Raw genomic sequence first — 22,226 nt, 5'->3', positions numbered from 1 at the left:
AAGTGAACTACTCCTTTAAGATTAATTGCATTTAACCTACATTTAAATCAAATTTATACATTTTGATAAAATTTGTTTGAAACCGATGCACAGTAAATATTTATTTGTGTAACATTCTCATTGCAATAAGATGATGAAATCTGCAGGGCTGAATTGTTTTTTTTCTGTAAAAAATGTACAGTATGTATTAAATAATGTAAAAAGTATGTTTTATCAATGTACTTAACAATACACTTATTTTTAGATGTTGAAAGACAATTGAAAAGAAATCTGAACAATGAAGCCTTTCAATAAGTACAATTGTTTTTAAAGATATAGTTACACTTTTAGTGTAAAACTAAATTTTAAATATATCAGTGTTGATGCAATCAACCCCTGTGACATAAAAGTGACTATAACCGAAGAAACACACAAACATGACATTTCTTCAAGTACTATCATGATAGTACAAGTACTATCATGGCCATTGTAACTAATCCTACTCTGCATGTGTCTCTCTTAATTTGTGATGAAAAACAGTTTGGATGATGGTGAAAAAAAAAAATCTGTAGGATTGCCTCATGGGTAATGGCTACCTGTGCAGCCTGTGGTCAGCAATTATTAAAAGACCTGAGTGGAGATGAGTGTTTGTCTGTGATTGTGGCTGATTTGCAGTATGAGAGCCTGTCTGCTCTAATGGTGCTGAGGAGAAGAGATACAGGAATAACAGATTACTAGCTTTCAGAAATACACATAATTTTTAACGGCACTGCACTATTTAATTAAACTGCACTGCTTCTTACTTGTCTGATAATAAAACTGGCCTTATATGTTGAATGTTCGTGCCATATTGATGGCTAAGGATTTTTGATTAAGTATGACTTTTACTTTTTATTTGACCATTTAATAAAGACTGAGAAATCAGACTGTTTTTTTTTTTTTTTTTTTTTTTTTGTCAATCCCTTCCAGTCATGCAAGGATGGGAGCATTAAGGCAGACATATTTCACTGAATTTTGTGATGCTATAGTGCCACAATTTTTTTTTTTTTTTTTACAAAATCAGATCAAAATGCTCATTTAAATGAATTGTTTTTGAATCCGAGCTTTGAATTGATTCATTCAAATAAAAAGTTTGAAGATTTGTTTGCAATAACACTAAAATAATAATAATAATATTTCCAAATCTAAAATGCCTACGCTATCTCACGACCAATTCGTACTAATTCGTACGAGTGATTAAAAAATGGCTAATTCGTACCAATTCATATGACCTCACTCGTACGAATTCGTACGATTTGTCCAAACCCACGTGATGGGTAGGTTTAGGGGCGGGGTCAGGGGTAGACCATTCCTACAAATTCATACGAATTGGCCAATTCGTAAAATATGTGCGATTTAGCAAAAGGAGTGACGTCGTACGAATTGTTACGAATTCTCGTAAAATTCGTACGAATTCCTGTGAGATCACGTTGAAAATGCAGCATCTTACATTTTTAAAATGTTCAAAAGTTTGCGGCCTGTAAGATTTTATTTAGCAAGGACTGTCAATTCTTCAAAAGTAAAGGTAAAGTTGCATTTAGTTTTATATAGGTTTATATTAAATTGAATATTACATTAACTTTGCAATAAGGTCTCATTTGTCAACAGTTAATGCATTAACTAAAATGAACTAACAATGAGTAATATATCAGCCCGTTCTCATCCTTTAACGTCATATAGAACACTATATGACAAAACGGCGCTATACTACGCACATGGCACCCTTTATCGTTAATATAACACGCGAACCCAAGACGTTATAAATCCTTTAGCGTGAATATGACACGCACACCCTACCCCACACCTAAACTTAGCCCTCACAGAGCGTGTTATATTAACGATAACGGGTGCTATGTGCGTAGTATAGCGCCGTTTTGTCATATAGTGTTCTATATGACGTTAAAGGATGAGAATGCGTTGAATATATTTGTTACCATATTTATTAATTTTTTTGTGTTTAAAAATCCATCTGGTTATTGCTTGTTCACGCTAGTTCGCAATGTATTAACTAACAAAACAACATGTGATTTTAATAAACAACATTATTTCACTTCACAAAAGTCATTTTAAATTGTAATAAGATATTTAATACTACTATATTTTTACTGTATATGATTGGAAAAACAAATGCAGCTTAAGTACTTAGTTCAGCCTTATTGAGAGACTTATTGGAAATCTTATGGACCCCAAAGTTTGACCAGTACGGCTAATATTGCTGTTTATTACCATATTATTATATTGTTGCTTATAAATTATTGTTTTACTGTATTTTTGTATTTTATACCGAGTCATGCTGAATCTTAAAGACAATAACTATTGAGAAAAGATAGTAAATATAAATATACTAAAGAAAATAAATAATCAAAACACTGAAAAATACTTTTTCTGGGATGAGAACCATGTATAACCTCAGCTAAAATCAGTGTTTTAAATCGAAGAATGTCAGAGTTCTGGCAACAACAAGAGGGTGAGTAAATTTTGACAGAAATTTCATTTTAAAGTGAACAATCCCTTTATGCTTGGTTTTTCCACAGCTTTTTCAGATTATAAAAAATTCTCAGATTGTTCCAGCCTAAATGGACAAAAAATTGTCACAAAGAAGCAAAGAGCCGAACCACAGAGTCTAAGGTTACTGAAAAAGAGGTCAAACAGTTGGAGAGAATGGATTCATAAAGAGACAAAAAGAAACAGAGAAATTGGAATCTGTACACAAGCTTAAAAACAGAAAGACAGAACAGCGAGTCGTGTGGCTAAAATGAGAATGCATTATGAAAAATAAAAACAGTGCGGGGATATGTTTGAAAGTGTGACAGAAGGGATGTGCGAGAACAAAAGGAGCGAAATAAGATTTATCTGCTTTTCACAGTGTGAAGTTTCACAAGGGCCCACCTGAGAGTACAGTGATGGTTGAGGCTCTACATCTGCCTTGCTTCTGTGCCTCAATCTCTCAGCCTCACCGCCTCAGAACTGGGCCTCCCTAAAGCCCACATCACTTATTCATGCCTCCCATCTCCTAGCACTGCCGTAACTACCGGGAGGTGTGCATCGCAAAGCAAAAAAGGCATAACGCACAGCACGTCCTGTCTCTCTGTCTCGAACACAAACACGCACACTTGTATGCCAAATCATATACCCCAGGCTAGAAATGTTACTGCTTAAACGACACTCCTGAGCAAGTGGCCCGTGAAACAAGTTAACCGGATGCAAATCACTGTCTAATAAAAGAGCTCAGAACTCCCCTACTGGGCAGCTCTTACACTACCCTGTAGAGTTATGTTTTGTTTGCGCACTGGTAAACTATGCTGAAGCAAAACTGAAGTTTATGTATCAGATTCTGTTGAGAAGAGGAGATATACTGTAAAGAGTGTGTGCTGAAACACTTACACAGTTTTCACTATGCAAGTATCATTCTAAAAAACAGATGCCAGGTGTGTCCCTCATAAACTGTATAGCACAAAAAACAAACAAACGGAAAAAAAAAAACATGAAATATATACATATAAATATATTTACTGTATAATTAGATTTTAGATATTTTAGATTACAACAGATGCTATTTTGTGTAAAAATGTAGAGTAGACTAACTTGTTTTATTCAGCAAGGATTCATTCAACTAATCAAAAGGGTCAATAAAAAATAAAAATAAAAACTTTCAAATTGTTACTGAAATTTCAAATAAATGCTATTTGGCCATCACAAGAATAAAACTATTAAAAACTATTTTTTACATTTAAAACTTGTAATAAAATTTCATGATATTAGTTTTTTTTTTTTTTTTTTGGCAGTTTTAATATGTTTTTAATCAAATTAATGAACCATTATATATACATATATACACTCAAAAAAATGAACTAGGGAGGTTGTGCACTTTACATAATATATTTATATATAGTTTACTTATAATAATTATATTTTTTGACTTTAAATGTTTTTTTCTATTAAGGTCTATGAAATTGTTTCAACTTAACAGTACAAAATCCTAATGTGTAGTCTAAACACAAACCATTTATGTTAAGTAACAAAAATGTGTACATCCAGAGGGTGGCAGTATAGTGCGAGTTGACTGCCATTTTGCACGAACTTAATTTTATTGTGTTCAATCTGCTTAAATCTACGAACAACTTAAGTTTACTTAATCCGTTTGTGTTGGATTACATGATTGATTTGTGTTGCCTTAACTGAAACTGGGCAGTGCTTTTAGTTCCCAGCATGCTTTGCATATGGTTGAATTAAGAGAGAATAAATGTTAAAATTAAGTGTTATTTCATTTTTTTTTTTTTTTTTAGAAATTTAGAAAAGGGGAAGACTTGATAGTGTGTAATAGTGTTTAATGTTAAATTACATTGGAATTATTAAACCATTTAAATTACAGTGGGTTACCATAGTGGAGAAGAGTGGAGCATTTTGTTAGCCTGTCGACTGATTTTCTATTGCTTTGAATGAGGGAGCATGTAAATCTTAGCATTCAAGCTAAAGTCTATTAATTTAATTAAATGTCACTGAATCAAATGAAATATAAATGCATGAATGAATATAATGAAATGCCTTTGAATCCTGTCAGGAAGCCTTTAAAAATTCACGTTGAGACTACTTAAATCGGGTAATTTAAAATTACACAATTCCATTATGTTGAAGTTACATAAATAAATTGTTTGTTTAACGTAATCCAGTTATGTGGAACCTGCTGACAAATTAAAATTAATTAAAGCCAACATATTATTTTTTTGACTTAACTTAAAAAATTAAGTAACCTGGTTGCCTTAAAATTTTCAGTTGATTAAAGTTAATACAATGAAGGAGATTGATTTAATCATCAGAAACCCAAAATAATAAGTTATCTGAAATAAATAAATTATTTAAGTTGATTTGACAAAAGAAAAAAAATGTTGTGATAACAAATCTTGAAAATATTTTTTTCAGTATATATATCACACATACACACACACACATATATATATATATATATATACACTCACCGGCCACTTTATTAGGTACACCTGTCCAACTGCTCGTTAACACTTAATTTCTAAGCAGCCAATCACATGGCGGCAACTCAGTGCATTTAGGCATGTAGACATGGTCAAGACAATCTCCTGCAGTTCAAACCGAGCATCAGTATGGGGAAGAAAGGTGATTTGAGTGACTTTGAACGTGGCATGATTGTTGGTGCCAGAAGGGCTGGTCTGAGTATTTCAGAAACTGCTAATCTACTGGGATTTTCACGCACAACCATCTCTAGGGTTTACAGAGAATGGTCCGAAAAAGAAAAAACTTCCAGTGAGCGGCAGTTCTGTGGGCGGAAATGCCTTGTTGATGCCAGAGGTCAGAGGAGAATGGCCAGACTGGTTCGAGCTGATAGAAGGGCAACAGTGACTCAAATAACCACCCGTTACAACCAAGGTGGGCAGAAGAGCATCTCTGAACGCACATTACGTCGAACTTTGAGGCAGATGGGCTACAGCAGCAGAAGACCACACCGGGTGCCACTCCTTTCAGCTAAGAACAGGAAACTGAGGCTACAATTTGCACAAGCTCATCGAAATTGGACAATAGAAGATTGGAAAAACGTTGCCTGGTCTGATGAGTCTCGATTTCTGCTGCGACATTCGGATGGTAGGGTCAGAATTTGGCGTCTACAACATGAAAGCATGTATCCATCCTGCCTTGTATCAACGGTTCAGGCTGGTGGTGGTGGTGTCATGGTGTGGGGAATATTTTCTTGGCACTCTTTGGGCCCCTTGGTACCAATTGAGCATCGTTGCAACGCCACAGCCTACCTGAGTATTGTTGCTGACCATGTCCATCCCTTTATGACCACAATGTACCCAACTTCTGATGGCTACTTTCAGCAGGATAATGCGCCATGTCATAAAGCTGGAATCATCTCAGACTGGTTTCTTGAACATGACAATGAGTTCGCTGTACTCAAATGGCCTCCACAGTCACCAGATCTCAATCCAATAGAGCATCTTTGGGATGTGGTGGAACGGGAGATTCGCATCATGGATGTGCAGCCGACAAATCTGTGGCAACTGTGATGCCATCATGTCAATATGGACCAAACTCCCTGAGGAATGCTTCCAGCACCTTGTTGAATCTATGCCACGAAGAATTGAGGCAGTTCTGAAGGCAAAAGGGGGTCCAACCCATTACTAGCATGGGGTACCTAATAAAGTGGCCGGTGAGTGTATATACATTTTATCTATCTAAGCAATAGCGGAAGGGCCTGACAGAATGCAAAACATTACAAATCCAAAAAAAAAAAAAAATCAATAGAAAAATAAACAATCTGTCACAAAGCCGTCAGTATTTGTAAAAATCTACTTTTATAAGCTCCTGGAAAGGCACCGGTTTCATAACGTGACTCACAACTTCCCTGGCTCAGAGCAGAAACATTAAGAGCTCAAATTAGCTGCTCATAACTCCTGGCTGCGTTAAAGGATGATGAGTCCCCTCCCTTCTCACCCCAGTGGAAATGACCAATGATAGCACTTGCCATTTTGCATTACCCTAAGAGCCCATCAGGAATGATCCATTACGCAGAGTGGCCAAAACGGGGGAGTTCCTCTCTCAGCCAGCACATTACCCGAGCTCTGAGATCGCTGCCAGTAATGCATGACATCACTCTCATCTGCTCGCTCTGTCTCTCACAGAAGCATAGGTCAGTCTCTTTGTCTGACCGCAACCACTGCAATCATGAGTCCGCTCAACAGATATCATGCTCTCAATGCCCACATCAGAGTTTATAGCACTAATGGTTCGATTCATCTTCATAGCCTGCTGCTCTTCTCTCTGGTGTTCATAGACAGAGAGAGAACATTCACTTGGGTTCACAACAGAGTATGTGAGCGGAGCGGAGTGGGAGTGGAGCGGTGTGATTTTGAATGGAGTTCGAAGCGAATTTTTTCACTCGCTCCGAGAGCACTCCACTACCGCTCCAACACAAGTACAATTCATGCCAACGGCTCATTATGGAACTGCATTTTTAGTAAGGATTCACACGTTAAACACATTAAGCTAGTACGATACAGATTGATCACTCTGTAGGAGGTTATAGTCATCAAGCCTAATGAATATGATCAGGCAACAAGATCTCATGAAAGTGTGCATCTATAGCACAAATTTTATTTCTCATGCCATTTATATGCCAAAAAAAATAGTTTTTGCGTGCAAATGAAACACTAAACCCCTTGGTTAGGATAATGGGTGTGAAGTGCGTTCTTGCCGTAAAGTGCGTATTGAGTGCACGCGAAAAAAACTATTTTTGGCATAAATAGTACGAGAAATAAAATTTGTGCTTGATACAAGTGTTGATAAACACTTTCATGAGATTGGTCTGGATTGGGTTAAAGAACATTTTAAAGGGATACTCCACTTTTTTTGGAAATAGGCTCATTTTACAACTCCCCCAGAGTTAAACAGTTGAATTTTACCGTTTTCGAATCCATTCAGACGATTTTCTGATATTTAGAAGAATATCAGTAACCAGACAGTTTCTGGTCTCATTGACTACTATATTAGGATACTATGGAAATCAATGAGACCAGAAACTGTCTGGTTACTGATATTCTTCTAAATATCAGAAAATCGGCTGAATGGATTTTAAAACGGTAAAACCCAACTGTTTAACTCTGGGGGAGTGATAAAATAAGCCTATTTCCCCCCAAAAAAAGTCGAGTATCCCTTTAAAACACTTATTCACACACACAATCACTTTCTCACTAATGCATTGCATTCGAATATGTAATCTTACAGTACTGTCGGTATTTGATTTCGAATGAGCAGAAATATGTCAAAAAATGTAGTGACCCATAGATAAAATAACTGATGAAAAATCCGTTATTTTCTTCTTTCCAAACAAACTGCAAAAAAGCAGCAATGATATTTATCTTATAATGCTGATAACCTGTAATAAGCATAGCATGTCAAATGAAAAGTTTGCACACTATCCAATAAATCACATTGCAGCTGTTCTCCTAATGTTGTTTTTTTTTTTATTTAATTTTTATTTAATATGCCTATATATTACGATGTGGAGAAATTTTGTGAGATTTTAAAGCATACTTAAATACTTTATTCGCAATTTCCTTGGGGAACGAAGACGGAGCGGTGTTTCTGATATCAGTGAGCGAGGAGTGGAGCGGGGAGCAGTAAATGGAGTGATTATTAAATGCTTGGAGCACGGAGGGAAAATTGTTGCCGCTCCACTCCGCTCACATACTCTGGTTCACACAGACTTGATTAGTTCTGCCACTAGTTAACGAGATGGATGTGCTGAACACTAGAGCAGCCAAGGCGGTCATTTTGACCGTTTTGAATTTTATATCTGCAATAACTTTGTTGAAAAAAGGACATATCTTTATTAAGAGCTGGTCAGATGCTGGGAGAGTTAAGGTGTGCAAATGTCCGGTATGAAGCCCTTGGCAGCACAGGGATTCTGTGTGCTGAACACGGATGGATGACACACGGAAAACGGATACAGGCAGGGAACAAACACGCAGGAAATATCCACAAAGACTAGGCGACAACAGTGACACTAAAAAGGGTTTGTTGTTCAGAAGCAGCGGGCGTGCTGATCAGAGACAATGATCAGCGACCACGCACACACACAACAGACGAGCAAGGAGACAGCAAGTTCATAAACAGTGACATTGTCTATCACTGTCAAAATAATATCTAATTAAGATACATTTAGTTATTAGTTATGATGAATGGGTATGGAAAATATAGTCTATCTTTGTGAACATGTGATAATTATGGCTACTTGATATTATTTATAAATCTATAACTAAACATGTTTAAATGTGCAGTTTGGTGTTTTTAAAAGATATATTAATACAATAAATGCATTAATCTATCAATTGGGTATTAATCTAATCCTAATGTTGGTAACCATTGAGACTCTCTTTTGAGATTTATTTATATATATATATATATATATATATATATATATATATATATATATATATATATATATATATATATATTCTAATTGTGATATAAAGTCATACCTTGAAATGCAATGTAAAAATAAGTATAAAGTTGTAATTGTAAGACAAATACATGACACAATTACGATACAAAGTCACAATAATGTGCAATATAAATATATATATATATATATATATATATGTATGTGTGTGTGTGTGTGTGTGTGTTGTGGATGTCTGAAACAAGCTGTTTTTGCATGTTAGTTTTAACAATGGAGTAAATAATAAAATTTATTAAAATTTATTTCTAAAAAAAATAATTTATCAATAATAAATTAGAGTGTTTAAAGGGAAAATTCATCAAATGTTTTTTCTGTCACAAAAACATGCGACATGTCTCAAAATTGTCTTCACAGAACAAATAAAGTCACACAATTTTAAATGAGTAAATTCACTTTTTTAAGTAGAATGTCCAAAGATTCAGGGAAATCTGATTTTCATGACAGAAATAAAATTGCATTTTTAAAGGGCATTGATAAACGCCTCCCTCAAATCCCTCGTGTAAATCTCGTCAGTGTGAACTGTTGAACAAAGTATGTATGCCTTTTAAATCTTTTAAATATGTATGCCTATTAAATCCAAAGCTAAACAACATTCATAGCAACTTAACCCTTTCACGCGTACGATCACACCGGTGTGATCAGTCTTGGCTGGTCCCTGGAGCGTACGATCACACCGATGTGATTAGAACGTTCAGTGCACACGTCAGCAACTGCTAAATTCAAACTTGTTCTCGCGCGTTGGCTGGCGCTCAGCCAGAGACAGAGGCACTCAGTGCTGTCATATATCACAAATATTGAGAGTTTTCAACCACATAATGTTTATTTTAGGTTTCAGACATTTAAATACACATATGTACTAGCAAAACAATGATTTTGAGTTTGTAAAATACATACAGATGTCTATGGAAGCGGCAATAATAATCCTTTCAATTATAATAAGATGACACATTTTATTCATATCAGATACACATTGTGTAAGTAGCTTAACATTTGATCCTATTCTTCTCCCAGTTCACCAGCCACTTACTTTCATGTATTTCATGAGAAGTGGATGAATTGACGTTATAAATCCAACAGATCCGATTCTCTGAACTGAAAACGAAACTAAAATGGCGCCGCCCGTTGTGCATACAGCTCAACTAACGCGATCGTTATAAAGATGTCTAAACAACAAAACCCATACACTTGCACATATTTGACAATCGGAATATCAGTGTTTCATGATATAGCTAATACATTTTTGAATATTTTTAATAAAAAAGGAAAAATGACATAAAAGCAGATGAAAAAAAAAACGCCTTGAAAAACTCACACTGGGGGGTCAGTTAGAATATTTTAAACTTACGTGTGAAAGGGTTAAGGTACAGCAAGTATGCCGCACACATTACAGCATACATCAAGCATCATTACACCCCTCAGACCCCCTGGTTTGGCTCATTTTCTGTAAATCAGACGTGTCAGCGCACTACAGGAGCACGAAGAGTTCTGGGCCTCATTTTCTAGAGAAGTATGCACACAGGCATCCATTGCATCAGCTATCCAATCACGCGTACGGGAGCAAGACAAAACTTACATAAGCCGACTTCAAAAAGTAGCACCCTTCGCATATCCAGAAGCCTCATTCCCTTAAAAGCACCTTTGATATCATTGTCTGTCTTCCCACAGAGACACCACCCTTAACTAGCAGTCTTTGCCGTTCATGCTGCTGTTGTTTCCATCCTATTGCCCTTCCTTTCTGCTGCCTGCACTTTCTGACTCTCATCTAAGGGGTGTTTACATCCCTGTCAAGTGCACTTATACCCCGCTGTTCTTCGCACAGTCCCTGTGAACCCTGAGGCATGGGAGATGGGCAAGTGCTCTCTCTCCTCTCATCACAGTCAAAATGTCCTCAGATAATCCACTAAATACAAATGGCACAAACACACTGAAATCACTCGATTCTGAGGATAATAGTGGGCTGACAGGGGCAGTCCCTGGATTTTGATTAATGCGGCAACGGAAATACAGTACAAGCGATTCATAGAATGTTCAATGTTGTTGATACATTTATTTTTTGAATGTACCGCTAGTGTTTTTGATCACTTTCACAAAAATGTCATCATGGCCTCCAGACTAACTTATTTCACTAGGAGCACAGTGGCCCCCAAATGAAAATTTTAGGGGCACAAACAGAAAATTTAGGGGCACACACCGTAAATCAACATGCCAACCAAATATTCACATTTCTACTAATTTCCACTGTATTACTTAATAAAGACTTTAAATTTGAAACAGCACATGGTAATTTCTGTATCTATTATCTTTTGAAGCTGCAACAACAAGGTAAATCGACAGCACCATTGCTGTCATGACAGTACATTAGGGATGAACATTTTTACCACTAACAACATATATTAGATCTCATTAAACAACAAATTAAACACAATGTACTATTGCATGTACTCTGCGTGACTGGTATTTCAACGCATTCTCACCCCAAGGCGTCACCTTTGACCATGCTTCAATATTTGACGTTTTAGGCGCCCTTTAGCGTCACTTACATGACGCGATCCAACGGCATCATCTAACTGACGCTCAAGGAAAGCGTCAGTTAGAGGACGCGGTTAGGTTTAGGTGTGGGGTGGGGGTAGGGTACACGCGATCCTAGGGCGTCATCTAACTGACGCTAAAGGGCGCCTAAAGCGTCAGATATTGAAGCATGTCCAAATGCTTCCCAAGGTGTCAGTTAAGTGACGCCTTGGGGGTGAGAATAGACCTTATTCAGAGCAGCGCCATGACAGGTATGAAAGTGAGGCTGTGAGGGATAGTCTTACCGTGTTTCCAATGGCATCCGCTGTAAAAAGCTGAATAAAGCTCCTAGATTACTTACAATTTTCCACAACTTACATTGTCGGGAGTTTTTTGTCAACTGTAATTTCTTGGAAAGATATTTTTCCAGTGTTTCATGAGCAGAACAATCCGAAAACACATTAAATAACAGTACAACCCATTGAAGAGATGCAAGTCTATCCCTCACAGCCTCGCTTTCATTCTCATTAAAAATCAAAGATGGCGCTGCTGTGAATAAGGCGTATGGGCTGGGTATTTACGACAGTAACGTTACAAGTACTCCACAGCGACTCTAGGGGTCGCTGTTTGACACAAACGGAACTCCTGCATAGTGTCCCTTTAACCTGTGAAAACCTTGTTGGCAAGCCAGACCTACATCAAGATGTTAGGTCTGGGAACTCATATTGGCATACTTCAATCTGAGGGGTGGGATAAACGGTTGGCTTTCAATATGCCTCTGCACGCAATAGGATAGCGCTACAACCAACCAGAGCAACGAACGGCTGTGGCTCCCATGAGTGAGTCCCATGCGTTTTCCCTCCAGCGAAGCTAGTTGATATATTAAACTTTCGACCTATCCACTCGTTAAACTCCGAACACATCTTCCTTTTTTAAGAATGACCCAAGTGACGTTCTCTTAACTCCAAGTCCTCCAAGGTCACGGTCAAAGCCGATTCGAAGACCGCTGTTCGCCAGCAGAATCTTGTTTGTTTTCAAGTAGCAGGGAAATCACGTAAGGAAATCATGGCGCAAAACCGTCACAACTCTGCCATCACTGTGTTAAGCCCGCCCACCAACTCTATACGCGATGTGCTTGGCCTGACCAGAGTTTGGTTTTCCACTTCGAAAGTCAACAGAGTTTCCAGATAATTTTTTGCAGCCGCTACTAGGGTGTGTCTAGATTTTTAGGCTAGTGAAAATCTGGAAAGCTGGAAAATGCTGTCAAGGGCCGGGAAGCATTGTATCATAAATGGTGGAAATTTCCATAAATGATGGGGAAAGAGTAAATAAAATGTAGGCGGAATGTTTAAAAAAAGTTAAGTGCAAATTTTAATTTCTGGAAAAAAAACAAAACATGCTAGCTTCATGAACTTTGCTTTTGTAGTATATATATATATATATATATATATATATATATATAGTGTATTACATGACAGTTACATGAATGTCATTCAATTCAATTCAATTCCTAAGATTTAGTTTTAAATAGCAATTTTGCATCCTATTTGGACTGTACTGTAATATACTGTACAGTGTAAGACACAGTCAATTCAGTTCTGAATGACGCATAACCCTGGTCTCCACACAAACAAGGTTTCTTTCTGTAACATCAAACTAAATACATTAACAACTGCAATTATGATAATGAAAATGCATTAAAACACTATAACCTATGGACAGCTCTAGTTTTTAGTGCTGTAGTGCTTAGCAGGGAGAGATTCATCACTTTACATTCAGAGCAGGCATCTGGCCATTGACGTGCAGTCTGGCTGTTACGCAGCCATGTCAGCCTGTCTGTTTTGCTTAGACCACATCAGTCCACATTTATTCTATGGGAATATACAGCCATACTTGTGACTTCATCTTCCTCCCAATCTCTCTTCCTGCTCTCTGAATATCGCACAAAAGGATCACATTTGTCACATTATTGGTCAATCCTCTCCAAATAATATTCACCCATATTCTTTCCCACTAGAGCTTTCTTCAGTATATTCATCATTGCTCTTCAATACAAAAAAAAAAAAAAAAAAAATCCTGATATAAGAAAATCAATTATATTGAACACATATCTGCTTGTTAACCTTCTGGGGTCGGCTATCAGTGCAAAAGAGACTCAAATTACTCTGTTGACTTTGATCTTACATATAGTGGGGTAATAACAGCAGATTATCCAAGATGATATTTTCCATACAATGAAAGTGAATGGAGACAATACCTCTCAAGCAAGATGTTTAAGTAAAACTTTCAGTGAACATCATGGAACATGATGGCAGAAATTTATTTTTGGGTGAACTATCCTAAATCTGTAATCACATCCAATCCAGCACCAGGGAAAAGGTAAATGTCAACTGTCTCACCTGCCAAATCTAACAATATAACAGAGAACTGAGTGTTACAGTACAAGAGAAAGAATCAGAGTTTCTTGCTCACAACGCAGCCACGCTTTCCGTTCGCTTCTCCATCGTGTCGACAATAATTTTACATTCAAGTCTTCTGACTTTCAAGTTTCACGGTTAAATAAACATCTGTACTGGTGTGCTAGCATGCAAAAATGTCGATAAATATTGGTGTTTATTGTCATTATGTGCTGTAAAATATATAGTGGCAAGCTTTTTAAGTCTTTTTAACTCGAATCGTCCTCACAAAGAATACAGACAACACATTGAGACACAAATGAACTATAAACATATTTATCGACGTGATCTGACCTCTGCAATACATACATTTATCAAGCAAGACAAAAATGCTGAAGTGAACTAATCACAAAGTGCTTGAATAGGTCTATTAGGATTGATGTAGAGTAAACAGGGCTTAAAGGGATACTCCACTTTTTTTAGAAATATATAGGCTCATTTTACAACTCCCCCAGAGTTTTACTGTTTTCGAATGCATTCAGACGATTTTCTGATATTTAGAAGAATATCAGTAACCAGACAGTTTCTGGTATCATTAACTTCCATAGTAAGAAAACAATGTACTATACTACCTTTTTTTTTTTTTTTTTTTTAAGAATTTTTTAGATTTGTTAAATGCACATTAGCTTATTTTCCATAAACTGATTAAAATTTCCAATAGTCTGATTTTCAATACTCTGAGCAAAAATGCCAGACTGGCAAAATGGAAATTCATTCATAATCACTGTACACAAAGCATTCTTGCGCTAAACAAAACAATACTGAATTAGGCATTAAAAAGTGATGAAAATAAAATGCCATACATTTTTTGTCTGAAAACAGATGGTTCACTTACAGATACATGCAATTTCTTGATTCATACATTCATTCATATATCGGTTGTATAAGGTTGTAAACCTGTAAATCCTACGCCGCATGCTGTGCATAAGAACATGCACTGTAACATTGTTACCATTGCTTAATGATGGACAGTGTTTACTGTGGAATTTTCAAATTACGTGCACTAATAAAACACGTTTAATGATCATTAATATATGAAACGGTACAACTAATCGTCTGGAATTTTATCATGGTTTATCGTTGAACTAGTAACCCCTACTATGCATGCTATGTAAATATTCTATGTACAACATGAAAGGCCACATGCAACTGTTTGGCCTTTAATTATGCAACTCAGTAACCTTATTTATTATTCATTATATTAGAGCATCACTAAGCAACAAGAAATAAATGAGACCTGTGTTGTGGGTTTTTGTGCGCTATGGAAGAGGTTGTTACCTGCTCTGATGGATGGAAATGATTGTGAGCTGTCTAATGCACACTGTGGACACCATTGCACTGCTACAATATACCTGAGGTGACTGAGTCATGACACGATGCAATTAAGAAATCTGGTCACGCATAGAGTACAAGCAAACACGTTAAATGATGCATTTGTCTTACAACACCTCATTAGCTGTGTTTATAATCTGACTATTGTTTCCTGAGGACTGGAACATTGTTTAAGACAATTATAGAGTTGCAACGTAAACAACAATTAAAAAAATTACCTTACTATGAATAATTACAGATTTTGATTATATTTAAAACATGCTGAGTTTCAAATTTTAGTCAGATTAATACGGATATAAACACAGTACTCTGAATATGACTATTAGAGTTTTCACAATTCATTTTGTGGCATTATTACGGATATAAACACTGTACTCTGACTATGACAACTAATAATGTTTTCACTTCATTTTGTGGCATAATCAAATCACATGGGAATGAATACCCTTTGCAAACTACAAAATATGTAATACTGCACTAAAATGTAAAAATGGCAGCTTTGCTGAAATTCCCATGAAGTTATTTGCAGACATATACAGTGATAACAAAACAATAACATTAGTGTTAAACTCGCCTTGTAATTGAGTCTTCATAAAAAAATGTTTTTCAAAAATCAACCTCAACTTTTAAAATGGAGGTGTATTGTTGTATATATTGTATATCGTATTGCAGCAACTGGAAAATGAAAGATTCCACTTAACAACACTGAATTATTAGCCTCTCCCGCAAAGATAGATATTAACCCCGCATGAAAGCATTTAAAAGGTGCAGTAAGCGATTTCAGAGAGTTAGTCGAAATTTGAAATCAACCCAAACAAATACAGCCCTACCTTAATTGTTCCGCCCCAAAAATGCACAAACACACAATGCAAGAGATGTCTCTTTATCAAAGCAGAAGCAAAGCAAAATAGTGCGATGAAAAATGAATGACAAGGAATCTAATGACCATACCAACCCAGTCACACTATATTCATCTCTATAGCACACATTGTATTTAGCATGCAATTTGTAGATGAACATTTTTATGTGCATATGATGTATTATATGTTTGGTTAGGATTAGTGGTGTGGTGTGCGCGTGTATTACACACAATAATGTGCGTATCATATGCACGTGAAAACTGTGTATCATATTCATGTACAAAACAATTTTCAGGTAAAAATTGCACAATAAACACAATGCGTGCTAAAGAAACGCATTTTCATGAGATCAGGCTGAACATACAGTACACAAGAGTATAAACAAGAGTTTGTTGTTATTTGGCAGCAGCACACCAGATCCAGACAAACAATGACACTCAAAACTGTCCTGTTACTATCTAACATTACAACGACAGCATATGTTGTTACTGATGTATGAAGCAAATACAAAGCAAACTGTGTCCAGTTTCAGGCCTTCCCGCTTAGCTCTCTCCAGCGCTGGAAAGCTTTTCTAATATTAACACGGGTCCTAAAGCTCTTGCCTGATCATAGCCCTTCTTTTTCCAGCGATACTCCTTATCTCTTTTGCAATGTCTCTCAGCCATCACTCTTTCTACAGTCTTTCTTCAATCTCACTCTTGCTCATTCTCTCTCCTCCCCCATTATGAGTGTATATACCCCCTAATGCTTAATTGGATAAAAGTGTGTTGTGCTGCTTGGTCCGATCCACTTACAACAGCCTTTCTCAGAAATCGCTAACTGCACCTTTAAATGTTCATTTCATGTGGAATCACATATTCTACTAGCCTGGATGCCAGCCCGAACTCCGCCCACAACATTTTTTTGGTCGGGAAGTTCGGTCTGGACTCGATCCATTGAGGAGTAATTATGATCAGTCAAAAAATGATCGGGCCAATCAAATTTCCAGGGCGGGCTTTATACGATGATGGACAGGTGATCTTCAGGGACGTTATCAAAGAGCGCTTAACTGGTTTTCCTCAAAGATGACTGCAGCTGGAGATTTGAGATGTATAGATTGCACTGTCGTGTCTGTTGTAAAATAAATTGACAGCGCATTAATTTTAATAGACGAACAGAAAACTGTAATCAAGGCATTTGTCGATCGGAAAGATATTTTTGCCGTCCTTCCTACATGATTCGGAAAAAGTGTAACTTTATCAGTTGGCTCCGATGGTCGCTAAGAAGATGGGACGTAATGAAAAGCCTGTGGTCGTTGTGGTTTCTCCTTTGGTTGCACTCATGGAGGACCAAGTAAAAGAAGCAACACTTGTTATTTTACTTCTAAAAAAAAGTAAGTTCTGTTAACAACTGTGATATGCAAATTAGTTGACTTATTGCATTGCTCTGATTGGTTGTAGGTCTACCGACTATCCAATTGAGACCAGAGTTTATTTGTTTGTTTGTTTTTTCCTGGTTCGGTTAAGACGCGCCTCATAATCAAAGCCCTACGGAAGAGTTTTAGACTCACATTCTGGCCAGAATATGAGTATGACGAAGTCAGGCTAATATTCTACAGATGTAACTTAAATCTTTTCTGCACCCTTCAGAGTGTAAACTTCAGTGTCAAAGATTAAAAATCTCATTCAGCACAACAATTACTGAACCGTTACACTCTTGATATGTTTGTGAAAGTTTCTTATCTTTGCAGGATTTACAGGTTTTTTTTTTTCAGACTGCTGTGCACAGTGCTTTGTATCATGATGAACATCTTCATGACATTTTGCCACTGACACGGTTCAAAAGATTATAAAGATCCATGTTCATGTTAAAGCCTCCCGGTAAGGTTAAATTCTCCTGACAGGGTCACAGCAAGAGGCAGCGACACATCCCAGTATGCCTGTAGAAATATTCCTCCTCATTTCAGCCCACTGCAATGCCTGTTGTTTCAATAAACCAGCGAGGTAGTGGTTTCTGCTAGCATCCATCGAAATTTTCCCAAGCGAAAATTGGTGTGTGTAAGCAGACAGTCATTTCATTTGGGTGAAAATGACTTATTAAAAGAGAAGGAAGAGAGAGAATGAGAAAATGGGGGTCTTCACAACAGTGAAAATTATAGATGTTCACATCAATGGCTTCTATAGCCAAAATTAGCTCCTAGACACTATTACGACATGCTCATTAGCTCATTATGTCGTTGTAAAACAGAATTCAAAACTACAGTCCTCTCTTCCCATTTTTCTCTGCACAGAATATGATTTCATGCTCAGGCTTTCTATGAACATATCCACTGAGTGGCCAGAACACAGCACAGTATGTGTGCACAGATATCAAAATATATCAAACATGTTTGATATCCTCCGATTGGACTCAGTCTAATGGTAAAAATTATGTGGCCGTCACGCACTACCTTTGACTTTCTGTCAAATCTTTCAACTCCGACTGCATAATACCTTCTTTTGGCAATTAGCATCAGCCCATTCAGACTGAAAATTAGTGCAAAAGTAACATATTCCAGGCTTAATATTCACCCATTTTCTGTTACACAAGATTTTTCAACTGTATTCTAACAACAAAACCAAGGGTATATTTACATATCAGGTGTACTAGCACCAGAGAAAGAAGATTGATTCATATCCAGGAGACAATGTCCCTTTGAGATGGGAGCTCTATCAAATTTGGTCTCTTTTAATGCAACAAAACAAACAAAAAAATGGTGTTGTAATATTATATTAAAAGAGGTAGTGAATAAGTAAAGAGAGCTACACATATGGAAGGGGTTTGATATGTGTTCTCTAGAGAGATACTCATCTCCTCTGAGACTCCAGTCCTCTGGGGCTGGAAGATTTTGAGAGGTTCTCCCAATAGAAATCTTCAGGAAATGGGCCTGAAGGTGAATTTTCTTCACATGACAGACCCCCCCGTGACCCTCGGTTTTATGAGATTTTATAGTCAGAAAAAAAGGCTGTACAAATAACAGAGAGACTATAAGAGAAGCATACAGACAACTATAGAAAAGGTAATTAGATCTGTTTGAATCTAGCAAGTCTGTCAAAAGACAGATATTTGTCAAGAATGGTCAGCTTTCATGAATAAAAGAGCCATATGAAAAAGGCACTTGTATTTGACCCTCAAACACAAAAACAGATGGTGGACAGACTTTTGAAAGAAAAAGAACGATGGATGACTAAAAAAAAGTACAAACATGAGTAGAATGCATTAAATAAAGTTAAACAATTTTGTGTATGCTGAGACGATCCGAATCTGGTTAAGGCACTGGCTTGTACTGTAGTTGTATAGTGGGGATAACTCAGGTCTGGTTCTTAAAGGGATACTTCAACTCTGTAAAGATGAATGTGTATTTAAAATGAGTCATTTATGTAGAAAAAAATTGAAATTATTTTTGAATTTGGAGCTTTCTAGACTGAGAAAAGCCAGAAAATTTATTTTTGGCTTATGTGGATGAAAAACAACAACTCCCAGAATGCACTTGCTTCGCTGCCCTAGGCCACGCCAACTGGTAACAGAGCCCAGTGGTTAAACAACAAGTCTATGCAACTAGTGAGTCTCCGTGATTAGTCTGTCCGCAAATGTGTTTCGAGATCGCCCAAAATGTCTGGGATTCAGCTTTTGCCTTCTACAGTCACCATTCATTATATTTACTGTGGCGAGCAGGACGAGTGAGGGCCGCGGTAGAACCGCGCGAGGCCAGTGGCGTGATAACCGATGAGCGACAACTGTGAGACGCACTGGTCTCATATCCCTCTTGGAGGAGCGGAAATTTTCTTTGCAATGTTAAAACGCACATCAACCGATCACTTGTTTAGACTACATTCAGATTCACCAATCAGAATGAATTCAGTAAGATTGAAACAAAAGCTGTGCATGTAGCCTAAACAATGAATGGCGACTGCGGAAAGCAAAAGCTGAATCCCGGACATCGACGGCCAGAAAGGGGGGATGGTAACCCCTACTTCTCAGCTTTCTCCACAGATCAAGAGCCTGCTAGCTTAGCTTCCAAAAAACTGGCTAACATGTGTAATCCCAATCCTCCATAATGCATCCGTTTGCGTATTCAGTACCTTCGTCCTTATTTTCAAAAAGTTTCTGATGGTGAAATCAAACGCACTGGCACTGATCGGTGATAGGTCTGTTAGGTTTAGGTCCAACCCCCTATGGTTTGAAAGGGGAACTAGTGCTTGTAGTCTTTAACAACAACGTTAATTGTTGGGTTTAGGTTTCTAACAATGTAAAGCTTATGCAAATGGGTACCTTTAATGTTTCTGTTTGCCATTGTGGTGATGGAAATAGTCCTACAGATTTCAATGTACAAAATAAAGAGACCAACAGTGTTCAGCACTTGCTACTTGTAGCAAAACAAGCAGAGGTGCTTTCTTTACCTACGTGTAGGCATCTATCCTTGCATCGGGAACTGTAATGCATATCCTAGATCTCAATGTTTAATGGCTTGAACTGCTCTTGAGAGAACAGACGAAGTCATGCCTTATGGCTCCTATAGAGAATAAAAGTTATTTTGAAAGCTAAATAAAATGATCTTGTATGTCTTACTATGCAGACATCAAAATGTACAGCCAGCGTTAAAGGAAAGTGGACTTGGGACAGCTTGCTGGGGAACTCCAGTGAGACAATATCTAATCCACAAAACCTGTTCACATCTGCTGTGTGTCTGCATGGACTTTAAATATTTCAAAGAAGCATTGAAGAGCAGCTGAGCTAGCCTAAGTGCTAGACTCATTTCCTGTCTCTTTTGCAGAGAGAGGCTATAATGGGACGATAAAAAGTTAAAGTAAACTGTAAATTGAAACAGCAAAACACTCTGATGAACTTGAAAATAATTTCCGTGCAATATTACTTTGATACTGTGATATTTGCTGGGTTATGAAGCAAACGTTTTGCAAACTATTGGTCTCTTTAAAGAGCATAATGCAGGTAAAATAAATAAATAAATAAAATCATTAAACAAACTAAATTACTATATAACCTTGAATTAAAATACCATAATGTTAAAGTTAATTCAGGTTTTAAAATGTTTTAAAATGACATGAGGGCACTAATTTAGTAGATAAAGTGAGCGTTTTTTTGACTGCTCATAAAAACAGCTTTTTTTTTCAACATCACGTCATTTTATGCCATGAAAGGGATCTTTTTTTGCCTGTTGCGGTTTGTGCAGGTGAAGAGACGGGATTTCTCTTCCACATCGGCTACATCAGTAAACACGGTTGTGTGTAGCAGAAATGTAGGCTCATAATTGTATGGCTGTAAGTATGAACAATTTCCTCCACGTCCGAAATGTCATTGTGATCCATTATTTTCCTGTTTGTATGAATCAACCGCTCTCCCGCCCGTTACGTCACGCCCATTTTGCAGATGCGGAAGTAACATTTTCTCACAAAAACGACTCCTGAGGCCTCTGAAGTGTAGTTATAAGTATATTTTTAAGAAAATCTAGTTTCTACATTATTTTTCTATCCATTGACTCCTTTAAAAATTGTAGGAACTACTTCCATTATCAAAGTGCCATACGAAAACATGAGGAACCAGACCTGAGGCAACAGCCCTGTTATGTGCGAACACAAGCCTCTGCCATTTTGAAACAAGTTTGGGATTTTCTTCACCATTGTAACTTCTATGTTAACGTATTCTACTGTCATGTTTACTCTTATTTTACAACTTGCAGTGTGGATAAATGTGCTGGTGCAGCAGGTTCCCAACTAACATCTTAAACAGCTAATTTACTGATTATACAAAATATGATAAATCAAACCATAACAGCTCGAACCAGTCACAATAGCCTACAGATTTACAATCTATCCATCCATTAGACAAGACTGAGTGGGTTTTCAACATAACCTCACTTTTCATCTAAGTACCGTGGGGATATTTGGCATGCCGAAAGCATCATGATTGAACACTTATTGATTAGATTACTACCTGCATTTTAAAAGGCTCATTAATCTTTATGAATATGTATGAAGTGCACGTAATTAGTGAAAGTAAAAACATTAGCTTTCTCCATGACCA

The 22,226-nt window shown here is 37.0% G+C and overlaps 1 protein-coding gene across 1 annotated transcript in view; it reads right to left on the bottom strand.

Annotated features, from left to right (window-relative positions):
• The window catches only part of cdh13 (cadherin 13, H-cadherin (heart)), a 369,140-nt gene that overhangs the window by 156,667 nt on the left and 190,247 nt on the right, over positions 1–22,226 (bottom strand). The window lies entirely within an intron of this gene.

Source organism: Pimephales promelas, chromosome 10 (assembly GCF_988280905.1).
Source record: "Pimephales promelas chromosome 10, fPimPro1.hap1.1, whole genome shotgun sequence".
In the NCBI taxonomy this organism is placed as follows: Eukaryota; Metazoa; Chordata; class Actinopteri; order Cypriniformes; family Leuciscidae; genus Pimephales; species Pimephales promelas.
The sequence above is the reverse complement of the archived record's forward strand: the minus strand, read 5'-3'. Positions and strand labels throughout refer to the sequence as shown.